General features: G+C 39.3%; 1 protein-coding gene and 1 pseudogene across 8 annotated transcripts in view; one reads left to right on the top strand and one right to left on the bottom strand.

Annotated features, from left to right (window-relative positions):
• Positions 1 to 16501, top strand: part of GLIS3 (GLIS family zinc finger 3) — a 621575-nt gene that overhangs the window by 228108 nt on the left and 376966 nt on the right. The gene's annotated exons all lie outside the window — the stretch shown is intronic.
• On the bottom strand, positions 1254 to 1619 carry LOC129500705 (prefoldin subunit 1-like; annotated as a pseudogene).

Genomic DNA, 16501 nt, shown 5'->3' with positions numbered 1-16501 from the left:
AGAAAAAAAGTATTGCTTGGGAAAATTAACTTTTGTAGACTGGAGTGAAGGGCTTTCATAGAAACAACTATAAGGCCTTCATCAGTCAAATGTTTCTCTTGATTTCTGGTAACTAAAGAAAAAAGTATTGCTTGGGAAAATTAACTTTTGTAGACTGGAGTGAAGGGCTTTCATAGAAACAACTATAAGGCCTTCATCAGCCAAATGTTTCTCTTGATTTCTGGTAACTAAAGAAAAAAGTATTGCTTGGGAAAATTAACTTTTGTAGACTGGAGTGAAGGGCTTTCATAGCAACTATAAGGTCTTCATCAGCTTTGTTGATGTCAGTGTTTTAAGCCCCATGCCTTCCATTACGTTCATTTGCAGTATATACTTTAATAGTATTTCCCATGATGGTCTGTGAGTTAGAAACACTATTTAATAGTACTTCCTGTGAGTGTCTATGAGTGGTAAAATCTTGATCTTTGAATGTCTGAAAATGTCTTATTTTGCCTGATTGAATGATAGTTTAGTTGGGCATAAAATTCTAGATTGTCAGCAATTTTACTCAATATTTTGAAGATTTTAGCATAGTTGGTCTCAGTTTTGCTTTTCAAGCTTGCTAACTATCTATCTAATTCCTAGAAGAGTTTTCCTTTATTCTGAGATTTTCTGTTTTATAACAGGGTACACAGATGTGGATTTATCTTTTTGTCCTGCTCATGCATTCACTCTAAGAATTTTTCTCAAATTGTGGGAAATCTCTCCAAATATTCTATCTTTATGATCCTCTCCTTTTTTTTCTGGTGTTGTTATTAGACATATAGCAGAACCTCTTAATCTATCTAATGAATCTCCTAATTGAATCTCAATATTTTATTTTATTTTATTTTATTTTATTTTATTTTATTTTATTTTATTTTATTGGTTTTTTTTGGGGGGGAGGGAACACATGCCTTTTATTGGTCTAAGGAGCATAACTAGTTAATAGGCTTGGGCAGAGCTCCCCTATTTGTCCTGGCTCCCATCTTCCCTCTCCTGGGAGTTTGTGACTCACCCCTAGGGAAGAAGAATATTCTGGACAGGGGTGGCAGACAGAGCCAGGATAAAAAAATACAGAACTGGGGCCTGAAAGGGTATTATGGTGAAGTAGAAAACACAGGGTTATGGATAAAAAATCCATCAGGGCAGAAGAGAAGTTTCTCCACATTGGCCCCCCACCTGCCCTTGCCAGGAATGGGAGGGGGCAGGAAGCTTCAGCTGGATATTTCCTACTATGCCCTTCATGCCATAAGCATCTCCCAGATGTTGTCCTCCGCTTCCTTCACACTCTGCTCCAGGTAGGATTTTTTCTGTTCTAGTTATTTAATTTTTTCTTCTGCTATTTTCTGTTTTTCTAACAGTTGACTGTGAATTACCTCCTTGGACTGAAGAATAAACATTCTTCCTATACCTTCATACATGTTAGTCTCATCTACCAAAGTCATAATCTCTGTATCTGTAAGATGTGCATGCTTTTTCGTTCTGTTTAGCTGTTCAATGTGTATGTCTGCAAGCTTCACCTTCTGTTGAGTGTCAATAACTCTGGCTTGAAGTTCTGTGAAGGCCTTCTTCAACTCCAGATCCACAGGAGTCGCCATCCTGATTCACCGAATCTCAATATTTTAAAGAAAAATATATTTTCTCCTTGTTCTTCCTTCTAGGTAAAGTAAAATTATACCTCCTAATATATCTTCTAATAAAATTATATCTTCTAATTCACTGTTCTTTTGGGGTATGTCAAGATACAGATTTTATATTAACTTACTGAATTTTTCTAGATCAGTGAGGATGCTTTCACTATCCAGGACTTTTGTTTTTTAAAATATCTATCTGTTCTGCGTTGCCTGGGTGGCTCAGTTGGTTAAATGTCCAACTCTTGGTTTTGGCTCAGGTCATGATCTCACAGGTCATGGAATCAAGCCCTGTGTCAGGCTCCAGGCTCAGTGTGGAGTCTGCTTCAGATTCTTTCTCCCTCTTCTTCAGCTCCTCCCTGCTTGTGCTCTCTCTCAAATAAATAAATAAATAAATAAATAAATAAATAAATAAATAAAACATTTATCTGTTCTTATTCTTTTTCCCTATAAATTTTTGTGTGTTTTTCATGGTTATTGCTTCTTTATTCATCTTAATCATCCCAAGCCTATTTGTTTTAAACTTTATCTAGCTGTTCTATGAAATTAACTTTCATTTGGGTTGAATTCATAACTGGATGGTTGATTAGACTTTCTCAGAATTAGATCTTTTTGTGTATTTGTAATTCTAGTTTGTGGATTCCTTTCAAATGTGAGGGATTTTTTGCTTTCTTTTGTATTGTTTCTGCCTCTCATTCTCCTTCCTTGACTAATGCTCTTGTGGTTTTGCAGTTGCCTTCACTTGGTGCTTCAGGCCCTGTCCAAAACTGAGCATTATATGGTGTTTATGCTTGCTCTGTGATGGTTTGGGAAATATCACAGATTCATACAGCAAGCAGACAGTATGACTCAATTTCTCTCCTAAGACTTCTCTCCATGAATACTTGGCTGAGGAGGGCTTCAGACAGTGAGCTGGGCCCCATCTCCCTCTAGCATGTGGTGGCTGGATCTCCCTACTTCTCAGAAGTCCAGTTCTCTCTGCCCTGTCTGCTTCTGTTTTGGGAGTCCTACATTTCTTTGATCCCAGTCTGCCTTCCATTCTTCCTTTCTTTTCTTTCTTTTTTTCTCTTCTCTCTCTTCTCTTCTCTTCTCTTCTCTTCTCTTCTCTTCTCTTCTCTTCTCTTCTCTTTCTCTTCTCTCTCTTCTTTCTCTCCTACTCTCTTACCCTCCCCCGTCCTCTTTCTTTTTGTTTCTTTTCCAGTCAGTAGAGATTTATCTGATAATATCTTACTGATCTTGTTTAAAAATTCAATTTCAAAATGTAAACTATGTATTTTGATCAGAGACAATGTTTCTTTTCTTTTTTTTTTTTTTTTTTTTTTTTTTTTTTTTTTTTTTTAGAGACAATGTTTCATAGCTCGGACCTGCAGGGCTGAGCTGACCTGACCTGTATCATGTTCACTTTGCCAGTCTGCCGATCTTAAAGTAGTTTTCCCAGGAATGCCCAGGTACTATTGTATTGTGATTTGCCTGTCCCTTCTAACCTTTTCTGGCAGAACTGCTTCAGAAATTAAGGGCTTTACTTTCTTCCTGGTATGACTTTGATTGGGCAATATTCAGAATAAATTTCAAGACTCCACCTTCAGTGTAAATGTCAGTATTATCTCGAGTTAAGGAGAGTAGTATTAAGAAATAAGTAAGTTTACAGAAATTATTCTCCAGAACCAATTTTCAGGAGATGCGACATTTGATATGATGTGTACCCAAGTATAAACTTCCACTGAGCTCTCATGTGTTGAAATAGCTGACAAAGCTTCATGAGTTGTTAGGGTTTCCCTTATCTTTGAAATCAGAAATAGTATTGTAGTATAGACTTTATTTATATCAAAGCTTCGACAAAAGCAAATGTTAATAAAACTGCAAAATAATTTATTATTTTCACATCTTAATAAATTCAGAGAACCAGAAACTATCCCTGCTTCAGGGTACTTTTTCAGGGTGCTAAGGTGCCGCTGTACTGTCGACAGCTCCAGCTCCTCTTCCAGAAAGTCTTTTAAAGCTCATGGTAACTTAGCTATCATGAGAGCAGTTCATGCTCTTCCACACAGATCCTCAAGTCTGAGGACTGGTCACGGTAATCTCCCTGGGTTAGATCTCTTGAAATGCCCTCTTTACATAAAGTAACTTAATATCAACTGTTGTTTTCAGAATGATCATTTACTTATTTTCAGTTCTTTTAAAAATCTCTTGAAAAGGTAGTTTGTAGATAAAGTAAAATTTCCACATGAAGCATGTTCAGTAAAAGCACGTCTTTATCCCCACCTCTGCCTCACTCGCTCCGGCCTGCCTTAGAGACTGTTGTTCTCCTGTGCACCTGTGCTGGGGTGACCCAGGCACACACATTATGTTCCCATTCTGTAAAACTAAATGGTCACATGCACAGCGTTCTGAGCCTTGTTTTTACACACAACAGCCTGCTTTGGAGCTCATCCTCTATCAGTATATATACAGCCATCTGATGATTTTTTTTTACATCAAGACTGTTAACTATTACTAAAATCTTCTCGTCCTGAACAAAGCATTATGTGGGAGTTGTTAATGTCCACCATGGGTTTGTTTTATTTTTGAGTAGTGTGGACTTTCTTTATTAGTGGCTCTCCCGGCAGGTGGATTTTGAACTTCACACTCGAGTCGATAACAGAGTAGAGCTTCTGTGTCTTGTCACCAGTGTTCAAGGAGCCCTTCAGTTCTGTGTTTTCAACAATAGGTGGCACCAGCAATTTCTGTATTGGGGCTGTATGTAGATGTGAAGCATCATTATTTTGACCATTTTTTTTTATTTTGACCATTTTTTATTTCATATCATTGTGTTCACAGATTTTTAAGAACAAAGATGTGTTTACCTGGAGGCCGAGAGGCTTGTGCAAGCAGGCATAGGCACATGGGGGGATTAAGAAGCACTTTGCAGAAAGGTACCTAGGGTACTGTGCTGCACTCCGCTCCTTGCCCCTGTTTGTGGCAGGCATCTACTGAGAGCAGACATTCTGTTAACACATTTGGTCTCACTAATTATGAATGTGAGTTTGTATATGCAAAATACATCTTCATAGGTGAATTTTTTTTTTCAGTTTGTTTTGATGGAAATTTGGCCCTACACACGAGAGTTCATCATGACGCTGAGGGAGTCGTGTATACTCACCGTTTCCCCTGTCCCCGTCCGAGTTTTCCTGTCTGTCTCAGGCCCTCCTGTTACCCTGTGTGCCCTGTCAGCCATGCCCAGAATGTCCCATCAGCATTTAAAACACAGCACTTAAAAATTAAATTTCTATCATAATTCCTCAGGGAGCAGTTCCCTCTTTTTTTTTTTTCTTTTCATTGCTCTCTTAGTCTTCTCTCTACCAATTTTTCATTCAGCCTTTTGTCTTTCTGAAAATGTTCTATATTTTTGTTCCCTGGCAATACAAGGCTTTGGCCACTTAGTGACTGTGTAATCCTCCTGCCCACTCCCCTTCTGTTCTTGTTGAGAATAGGAGGAATAATCCTCCTGGTTTGAGGGTGGAGAATTGTTAGAAGGGTCCTCGATAAGGTTTTTCTAAGTTAAACATGTACTTATCACAACAAGCTCTGTGATCCAGGATGGCTGTGCCACATCTGTTGTGACATCACTGTCCCTTCGCCCATATCCCTGAGGTCCATGGGCAGCCCTGGAGGAAATGAAGGGAGGCTCCAGGATCCCAAACAGCATGGCTTTCGGTGGGATCAGCATGGACTCTCTGTTTGTTTTTTTGCTTTTTTTCTTTTTCTTTCTGAAGGGAATTCAGAACTGCTTAGCCTTCACCTGGATCAGGCTTCAGTTTCATTCCATAGTGACACCTATAGTGTTCTGTCTTCCTAGAAACTTTTGATCTCGAAGAAGTCCCAGATAGGCTTGCTGTGTGACATTAGGTTAAGACTTTATAAATTCCAGAGTTCCTGAATCTTCCTTTGTCTTCTGCAATTCTTAGAGATGCTGGCCTTTTCAGATATTATTCAGGTTTTTCAGTGGCTTGTTAAAGTTCTTTTTCAGTCCATAGTGTGATATTCACATGGAAATACCAGAGCACACATTAGAATCACAAATGTTTCTGTGCCCAGAGCTTTGGACTGATCTGCCCCATGTTTTGCCATTGCGTTAGGACAGAGATCATACCAAAGAGGCCGGTACAATCCTCAAGTCGCTGCCTCCTCCACAAATCCTGTTTTAAAATCTTCAGTAGCTCTTCCTGTCTTTCCATTTAAGACTATCATTATGTGGGTCTAACTTACTCCTTTTTTTTCTTTGTAACATAATATGACCCAGAACCATCTTTGGGAGTCCAGCAAACTCAGCCCTGTCTTTTGGGGAGCAGGAAAGATCACCTGCCTCAGAGAGGAATGCCCAAGACAGGGAGGAAGAGAAAAACAGAAGTACTTGGTGAGGTTGCCAGCTGTTGCAGAGCTTACTGCTTCCTTCTCCATCTCTCCCCATCAGCAAAGCAAAGGGACAGACTGCTGGGTTGTCCTTCTGCAGACTGCTTCCCGCACCAGGCTTCCTACTTGTGTGGTAGGACTTTTGTTTTTCTTCCAAGAATGCTCTTATTGCTTATTCTCACCAGATTTGTGTGTGTGTGTGTGTGTGTGTGTGTGTGTGTGTGTATCTAAGATTGGCTATGCTCCTCTTAGGGATGAATAATTTTGATTCCCTTTAATATTGGGTGGGTTAATACTCTAGAAATTTACTTCGAACTAATAATAATAGCCACCATGTATTGAGGTCTTGCAATAAGCTGGACACTTTGCACCCATTGTCTTTTTAGTCCTTATCAACAACTCTATGAGATCCATACTGTTACTCCTGCCCCATTTTGTTTTAGAGGAAATCAAGGTTTAGGAAAGCTAAGTAACTTCCCTAAGGTTACACAGATAAGGAGAGGCCAGAAGTTGACTTGGCTCTCTCCTTCACACCTTGCTAATTCCACACTTTGAAGTAATGCTATAAAGTTCTGTTTAAGAAAGAAGCAGGAAGCCATAGAGTTCTCTCTTTGCCTAGCTCTGTCTTACTGTTCACTTGTCCTGAGCCACAGGCTGGTTGTGCTACAGAGTTTGAGCCTCAGCACAATACCCTTTAACCTTCTCTAGAGAAGAGGTATTATTTCTGTTTGAATTTTGTAATTTGTCTCTGTTAGTAATTTTTAAATGTATTCAACAAATATTTAGTCTGTGACTCCATGCAAAGCACTGAGCATGTATTGTTAAAAGAATATACAGGGTCCTATCTCCATAGAACTGTATAAATTAGTTGGGGACAATTCATGCTCTCTGTAAATGAAAAGCAAACAAGTAAGAGACCATCTTACTTTTGCTCCTTCTTACTGTCAAGATGTTGGAAAGCAGAATTAACTTGAGCATCTAATGCATGATCTGTTGAGAAAAGACACATATATGCATACGTTGTCTCATAGGCAGGAATTAGTAATTTAAACCAGTATATGTTTGAAGTTGATTAAAGGAAAATAGTCAGATTCCTGAATAATGATTTAAATGTGCTGGAACATTACCCATTACCCACACATTATATAAATATATTTTAAGATCCCGGCCAATTGTTAAAACGATAGTATTTCAGGTAGGTGGCGCTAAGAGGTATTCATGCAGTCATAGAATGTTGAGTTAAAAAATATGTGACCTTCCTCATTTCCCCCAAAGAAATTAAAACTCAGAGAAATTGCATATGCAGTGTTCCCTTACTTCCCAAATTGATGACTTGTAGGATGAATAGACTCTGGTTTATTCAAGGTCCCAGGAGTTCAAGCTGTCAACATTTCACCCTCTCATACATTGGCAATGTCAATGACTTGGAAATTAATATGATTTGAACTTCATGATTCTTTCCCTTAGATGTGGTTGAAGTAGTGTGAGCTCATCATCAAGAAGCAGTTAGTTAGCTCTTTTCTCCAGCCTGCCTTGTCTAAGTCTCATCTACTACTAAGCGGCTCCACTAGTTCTAGTGACTCAAGAGGCAGTTTTACTCGGTGTGACTGCTTTAGCAGACCACATTAAAGCATTCGTGTTCCCTGCTAGGTTGCAGGAATGAGTTTTCTTAATGCCATCACTGAATTCCAATGGAGGAAATAAATGACTCATGCATTTTCTAATGGTTAGGAAATTTTCCAGAGTCTCGGCTGCCTCGTTTTCATCATGCCCAGGTTCCATTACTGAAGGGTAATTGATGTGATTTTGACTAGCAGGCTGATACTGCTTGGAAAACCAACTAAGTAAAATGTCTGAGTCATATATCCCAGGACAAAATTTCACAGTCAACTATGTAAGAGATAGAATTTTGTAGTTACAGGGAAAAATGCTAGACTTGGAAGAAAAAACCCCTGTGGTCTTGCTTTATTACTCGATTAACTTTGTCCATGTGGGCATGCTGCTTTAAACTCTCTGAGTGTGTCTTCCTTATCTGTAAACATGAAGATCGTCCTAATGGCATCCCCTGTATCCACCTCGTGTGGTTGTTTAGAAAATCACATGAGCTGAATATGAAGGCTCACTTGAAAATTGCTGTGAAGATCTATGTAAATGTAAGGGTTTAAAAATGTTGTAGTAATGATAATGAAACTCAAAGTGACAATTGTGATCCAAATCTTGGCATACAATTATGTGCAAGAGAACATTAAATGGATGCTTGGATGCTTTTATGTGTTGGTATAGTGACACTGTTCAGAGTTTGAAAAATGCAAGTCACCGAAGGAACGATTTTGCTGTTAACAGTGACATCAGTAAATGAAAATAGCTTGAAATACCTCCTTTGTTTCAAAAATTGTTAAAGGTAGCTTTCACAGATACCAACAATAGAAAAAGAAGAAAAAAAGTTCAGTGAGGAAATGGGGAGACAGGGAAGTAGGGTGAAACAACGGGTTAAGTTAGGACCCAAAATACATCCATGAGGCTCTGTACTATTTGTTAGAGGGGAGTCAGAGATTTGGATCAGAGTTTTCCTGCAGCCAGTGCGATGAGGGAACTATAACCAGCCATGTGAATCATGGTGCCCATAAGGCAAAAAAGAGAAGCAGGGCTATTTCTAATAATGAGACACAAGACAGTGATTTTCCCAGAGCCCTCATAAAGAGGACAGTGCGTGATGAGCAACATCCTACAAAACATCTTGATGATAAACATTCATACCTTTTTTGAAATTATCATTGTGACTGCCAGATGAGAAATTGACAAGTTCATTGTTTGTTAGCAGGCTTTTCGTTACTTGGTAATAATCATGATCAAATGTATGTTAGGACTAGAAATAATCTCTGAGATCACCTCCTATTGTCTTACAGGCTAAGGAACTGTGACCTGCAGGGGCTGAGTGTCAGCTAGGGGTTATGTGTGCTTTGTATCAGTACCAGGAGCTCCAAGTGAAAATAGTTTGCTCTGAGCCCATTCTGTGTGACTGTGGGATCTTTCCTTGTCTCAGTATAAATACCACTTGGCACTTTTAACATGTTTCTAATTGTGAGTTTAGCAGTTTACTGTGGTAGGTTTTTACTGGCTGTTTGTTGTAGAAATGTAGAAACTATTGGATTTGATGGCTCTCCTATATTGCTTGTTTTGTTTTGTTTTGTTCCGTTTCCACTGTAGAAGTTACCAAAAAGCCTGACAAATTGGATCAGAAATTTATAGAGAACAGGTCCCGACATGTAAAATTTCCAAAATGTGCAGTTTTACTGCCTGGAATGTCCATCCTCATAAAGCCTCCTTAGCACTATTGTCCGTAACTGGAAAATATAGAAAGGCATCAATATTTTAAGCAAATTAAAATAAAACCCCAAATCTTAATTTCGGAACATAGATGGAGTTTAAAAATACTGGCTAAAAGCCTAAGGGAATTTAGGTTGGCTTCTTTAGTGAACTTACTTGCTCATGAAATAAGCATCGAAATTCATGGAAAGTTCTAATGTGGGTAGCAGTTGTTCAAGAGGTTCCTGTGGGTGTTTAGAGGCTGATGAAAACAAACTTCTTTCATGAAGGAACCATGAGATCAACTATGGGAATACAGGGGGCCCAGATTCTAGAGAAAATAAAGGGGGCTCTCTAAGAGGATCAGTCAGTGGGCTTGAGGATTTGAGAGAAGTATGAGGCAGTTCGCTTATGTTCTTGAGGGAGGTGTACTTATGAACTTTTGACCTGGGGATAGTGACTCATGGGCTATAAACCCTGGAAGCAGTGACAGTAAGAAGTCATCTGTCGTGTCTGTCTCTCCTACAAGGTTGAATGACTTTACCAAAGTCACAAAGTATGAGACTAAGGCTTGTGTTTTCTCCAGCTTTGAGATGTGTGGGTAATGCAAGGGTAGAAAAGAAGAAGACAGTGCAGATGTGAAATCTCTTCTCCATCTGTCTTTTTGTTTCCTAATTGGTAAAATTAAAAATTGGGGCCAGATTATCTCAAAGAAACTTCATAAATCTGAAAAGAATTCATCTAGTGGAGTGTAGGTGTGGGAGATATAAGTACTTTAAAAGTAATCTTTCTCTGTCTTAAAAAAAAAAAAAAAACAGCCTACCTAAAAAGTGTTTCCCCCTAATTTTCTAAGAAACAGCAGTTAAAGGAGTAAAAATCTGAAAGCTCCTGAGATAAACAGAGTGGAGGCACAGTCTATTATTTCCCCTTCTGCATGGTCTAGCCTTGTGAATGAACATGTTGGCCTGAGAAATGGAATGCTACATCTTTTTCATCTTACTGACAGCAAAATGAATTTGATGTCTTTTATCTCAAACATATGCACTTGCTAAGCCAATGCGTTGAAATACAAAACATACTGCTTTTTTTTTTTTTTAAACTCAAATTGCTAGCACATAGTTAAAGTATAACACATTCTCCCTGGACTTGGTACTGCCCTGACTTGGTTTGGATGATGCCTTTATATATATGTATATATATTTTTAAAGTGCTATTGTTCTTTGACCTTCACATCTTAAAACTTGCCCACTGAATTAGTAATCTGTGCAAGAGACAGTGACACTGTGACTTGAGACATTTGGCAAGCTTCAGTGCTGTGGGGTTAAGCAAAAATCTTGGCCGGGTCTGTTTATTATTGCTGTAGGTGATGAGTGTTAAGTGGTTCACAAAAGAAAAGGTTGAGTACAGGGGAAAACACTGGGCCCATTCTAAGCAACTCATCTCTGTGTGTCCGTTTTCTAGGTTGTAGGGCTTTCCAGAAGAAGTGAGTCATGAGGAGTCTGATGCAGAGAGAGATTGTTTTTTTAGATCAGTGGCTCATGGGAGAAGCTGGGTAGATGGGATAGTATTTAGTGTAGGAGTGGCAATAGGAGAGAGAAGGAGGATGCTTTTGCTACAGGATCTAGAGAAGTTGTGGTCCATCATGGTTTATGTGGCCAGAAAGCTTGGAACTGGTAAAGTGATATTACACACATCTTCTCACAGGCTCTGGGTGAAGAAAAGGAGGGGAAGGGAGGAGGCCCGAAAGTGGCACTGGCAGCATGTGTTAGAAACATCTGGAGGGTCCTCTGGGCCTGGGATACAGCTCCAATTCTATCCTCCCTAGAGCCAAAGTAGCTTCTTCCTCCTTCCCTTTCTGATTCTGTCCATGGGCACCTGATCTGGTCCTGATATTTTCCCCAGAGCCGTATGCAAGATAGAGACTGAACTTCTGAATATATAGCATAAAGTCCTCTCCAGCTTGCCATGCAGATGAATCACCTTTGTCCCAAAAGAGGTTTTGCATAGAAGATGGAGATGTGGTGGTCTGAGAGGCTCTAGGTTTTTGTCTGGTTTTGTCAGACTGAAGACAGGCCACAACCCACCTCTGGTTATCAGTTCCCTTCTCTTTACAGCGGGAAATTTGCCTGGATGACTTCTGGTCCCCTTTCAAAAGCTCCTGGATGTGATTCCCAGCCTTGAGACTACTTCTTGCTTAAGGATGGATGATATTGCTTTTTCAGATGGTCTGATTGTTATCACCATGTTTGCCTTGGCTTCCTATTTTCCTTCTTTTTCTCAGTTCATGCAGTGCTTTTCTCAACTGTTTCTGCCCCTTGGTATTTCCATGTTATCTTTGCCCCTTCATCTCATGGTATAGTCATGTGTCAGCTGAAGGCAAGAATTAGATTTTCCATTCTGTGCATTGGTAGTTCTTTGTCTTCAGACATTTTTTTTTAATTTTTATTTATTTATGATAGTCACATACAGAGAGAGACAAAGGCAGAGAGAGAAGCAGAGGGAGAAGCAGGCTCCATGCACCGGGAGCCCGACGTGGGACTCGATCCTGGATCTCCAGGATCGGGCCCTGGGCCAAAGGCAGACGCCAAACTGCTGCGCAACCCAGGGATCCCCGACATTTTTTGATATCAAAGGAGAGTTGTGGGAAAAAATCAGGTCAGGGACCTGAATTAAATCTAGGGAAGTTTCAAAGCCTCTTTCTTACCTCACTAATTGATCTTTATATTTCTATTCATCTGAGGAGAACAGGAGAAAAATTTTTTCTAGCTAATTCACAGGCCCTGTATTATAACATCTATTTTTACATATGTTTTAGGGTTCCAAGAAAATACCAAATATTTTTTATTTTTTCCTTGTTAACTATACAGTTTTGGTTAACTTTTAAAATTTTTAAACACTTTGGAACTCATAGGAAAGTTATAAGATTAATGCAAAGAATTCCCATATGCCCTTGACCCCAGTGCCCCAAATGTTAACATTTTGCTTCATTTTTACTTTATCATTTTTCTTCTTTTCTTCATAAATGTTGAGTTTTGATATAAATCTGTATCTTTCTATGTAGGTATGTATTTTTTTCTGGATCAATAGAAAGTAGTTATAGACGTGGACATTATTTAAACATCCTATTCTGCATCAAACTTTTACTCTCTGCTTCTAGTTACATTGATTATTTTGTAAGCCCATTGCTTCTTCTAAATTTTTTAATTTAACTCATCAGTAAAAAAAGATGTATTTATAGATACAGTATATCATGGATTTTTATTTCTTCCAATATGTTATAATGCATTGCTCGCAATATTTATTTTAATGTCGAAAATGTTCCTAATTTGGCCAGTGGGAGCCCTTTTAAGTTGCCTCCTGAGTTCTTCTGAAATGTCCCTATTATTCTTTAAGCAATTTTTAGAATTTCAGCTATAATTAGATGTTTCAGTCTCATCTAGTACTTTCTTGTCCCAGCCCATTGTTTCTTCTATCTTCAATTCCAGTCCAACACCACAGGACTTATTCTAGTTTTATCCCTTAGCATATTTGTATCTCCTTTTCTCCAACAGTGAGAACCCTGCTTCTAGTATCTTTAGTATATTGACTTTTTTTTTGCCTTCAATTTCCTGGCTTTGTGGGTCATCTCCTGGACCCTAACCTCTCTATATAACAGTCACATGGGGCAGGTCCCCATCCTTGCCCTGCCTACCATGGGCCTCATGTGCATGCTTACTCTACTGACCAAGGACTCTCCCTTCCCTCAGCTCAGCTGTATGACTTGTGAGTTTTTTGTTTTTTTTTTTTAAATAGTGGTGGCAGCCCGGGTGGCTCAGTGGTTTATCACTGCCTTCAGCCCAGGGCCTGATCCTGGAGTCCCTGGATCAAGTCCCATGTCAGGCTCCCTGCTTCTGCCTCTGCCTGTGTCTCTGCCTCTCTCTCTCTGTGTGTGTCTCTCATGAATAAATGAATAAAATCTTTAAAAAAAATTAGTGGGGGCACCTGGGTGGCTCAGTCAGTTAAGCATCTCACTCTTGATTTAGGCTCAGGTCATGATATCAGGATCCCGAGATTGAGCCCTGATCAGGTACTGGGCATCTGCTTAAGATTCTCTTTTCTCATTTTTTCTCTGCCCTCCCCTGCTGGCATTCTCTCTTTCTCTCTCGAAAACAAACAAAAAGATTTAAAAGTTAACATTTTTTTTCATTGAAAAAAATACTTAGATTTTCAAATTTTCAAATCATTGAAAGATGCTTAGATTAGGAATTTCTTGAATTAAAGTGAAATTCATAAGTGGTATTTTTTCATCTTTCTCTCTGTTCAATATGAGCAGGAGAGAAGTAACTGATTTCTAAATATTCAGATGTCATTTTGAGAGTTTTGGATTTGATCTCATTTATTGAGGGGTGGGCTTAGTGAGTTCACAAGCTTTACAATCCTTTGTGTATCTTGAGACCCATAGAAAATGGTGATATTTGTACAGCACATAAATAGTTAAATGGATAAGATTCATAGGGAATGCAGTCAACAGACCTGGGGGCTGTGGGTGTTCATGTGCCCCTCATCTTGGTATACCCATCATCTGTGAAGGAAAGGACATATCTTTGAAAGCTCTGGCTTCGAGCATGGCACTCCTAAGCTGCCGTGATACTTATGAGGACCTAATGCTACTCTCTATAGCTTGTATACCTGATGTTGGCTGGTTGTCTGTCAGATTTGCACTAGTGGTCACAGGGGAGCCATGTGAGAGGAGGTGGACATAGTAGATACAGAAGCTCCAAACACTTGATCATGTTAGAGGAGGATTCATTAATCACGTCCAGTGGTGGAGGATTGCTGGAAAGAAAAAAAAATACAAGATTAAATTTAAGAATGTCTATTCCAAATTCATTCATTCAGCAGTTACTTATTGAGCTCTGCTTATGTGCCAAGCACTAAGTTAATAAGGATACAGTGGTGACCCATTTTGCCTCTCGTGGGGCTTATATTTTAAAGGAGGAAGCAGATAATAAATAATAAGGAAGAATTAAAAAAATAAGGAAGAATTAGTTCAGATAGCTATGAGTTTTATGAAGAAAATAAAGCTATAGGAATGTTTTAAGATGGTGGGGGGGCAGGGCATGGGCTGTGTGGGTATGTTTTGATTTTTTTTTTTTTAAAGATTAGTTTGGCTGCTAACATGAGGCGTGGATTTTAGGGGGCAGGAGTTGGTGTGGGAACCTGGGAGAAAGATGATGATGTCCAATATGTTAGCCATTAGCCATGTGTGGCAGTTTAAATTTAATTCCAAATTAATGACTATATCTGACACGTGCTGCAATGTGGATGAACCTAGGAATTTTTTTCTCACCAAAACAAGCCACACAAAGATAAATAGTGTGTGATCATTTACATGAGGTCCCTAGAGTAGTCATATTTATAGAGATGGAAAGTAGAATGGTGGTTGCCAGGGGCTGGATGAGAGGGGATTGTTGTTTGGCAGGTAGAGTTTTAGTTTTGTGAGATTAAGATTAAGGTTGACATACAAAGATGTGAATGTATTTAACTGTTCTCACTTGTACACCTAAGAATGATTTAAATGAAAATTTCACAAGTGTATTTTAACACAATTGAAAAAAAGTTTTAAAAAAAGAGCTAGCCAACATTTTCTATGTGAGAACATGAGAGATAAGTTTGTGGGGTAAGAGAAGGATGAGAAGAGAAAAAGGCATGAAAAGAGTAGCAAGAGGGTATGAGGCCAGGGTTGAAAGAGGGTGAGAGAGATCTAACCCAGCCTGTTCCAAGGAAATAGCATATGGGAAGGCAATTAAAAACATGTATTTCTACTCCCCTCCCCCAGTAAATGAACATAGAACTAATTGTTTTCCTCAGTTGCACTGGCCCCACTCTGGTGCTCCATAAAAACCTGTGGCTGGTGTCTACCATGTTGGAACCATTCGAGCATCACAGAAAGTTCTGTTGGACAGCTCTGGTGTAGACCATGTAGTTGCTATGGCAGTGGGGAGAAGTGGATGTATTGGGGATGGATTTGGGAAATATCACCAATAGGACTTGTCTGATAAGATATGGTGGTAGAAGGGAAGTGACGAATTAAGGATGATGTGCGGCTTTTTTGCTTGAGCAGCTGGGGTAGACTATAGACCAGATTGGCTTGAAGAGAACAGAGTCCAGCACACAGATCAAGAGAGTTCTGCTTTAGGCATATTGTACCATCTCTTCCAGTGCAGAATCTAAATAAATCTTAATGGAGGTAGAGGGAGAAGAAAAGTCCATTTTGATGAGCTTTTCAATCTCATAAAAGATGCTAAATAAGTGCCATATGTTTGTAAGTCCTCATCTTGCTTTAATTTTAAAAAGGCCATTATTGTCTGTTGGTTGTTTTATTAAATACTATTTCATGCTGCTGCAAAATTTAATTCCACAGAAATCCTTTTGTTTATTTTAATTTTGTTTGAATTGTGATTTGAAATGCCAACTGAAAGTGACCAGAAAATGGGGAGTTTGTTCTTGATTATTTGCTGAAGAGTTACTTATTAAGGGACCATCCGTATAGGACCCTAGCCCAGGCTCATGACAGGTAAATTAAACTGTAGTAGCCTTACTGTTTCTGGAGCTTAACACTTTAAAATCTATAAACAAGGCCTGTCGTCCAAAGGAGGAACCTCTGGGAGATTAGGGTTCTGCAGGTGGCCTCCTTTAGAACCACGTGGCATTTCTTAATCTCTTTCTAGAAGGGTGATACATTCAGATACCAGGAGAGTCCAAACTGTGCACTGTATGTGGGTATGGACACTGCAGATTTTCATTCTTAGGAATCTCTGCCAGTGTTGCCACTTTGTGGGAGGGAGTCATTTGCCTGCCCACATTTAGGGAGAGGGGCCCTATACTGATGGTTGTCAAGCAGGGGGAGGCTGATCAAAGTTTTTTTTGTGTGTTTGTTTTGTTTTAAATGCTGCAGTGGTTTTATGGCTGATGGCCTATGGTGTCTGGGCCAAGTGACTGAGTCACATCCACAGTCCTTGGACTTCCCTGCACATATTCTTCTGAAGGCCAAAACGCTTCTTTGGCTGCTGGGTTTTGGGTTGACCACTTTTGTGCTCATGAACCAGTCACCCTGATGCCTGGTTTCACATTTCCAGACCCTGTTTAATTGTTCCATGGCAGTAGGGTCTATC

Source organism: Nyctereutes procyonoides, unplaced genomic scaffold (assembly GCF_905146905.1).
Source record: "Nyctereutes procyonoides isolate TBG_1078 unplaced genomic scaffold, NYPRO_anot_genome, whole genome shotgun sequence".
In the NCBI taxonomy this organism is placed as follows: domain Eukaryota; kingdom Metazoa; phylum Chordata; class Mammalia; order Carnivora; family Canidae; genus Nyctereutes; species Nyctereutes procyonoides.
The sequence above is the reverse complement of the archived record's forward strand: the minus strand, read 5'-3'. Positions and strand labels throughout refer to the sequence as shown.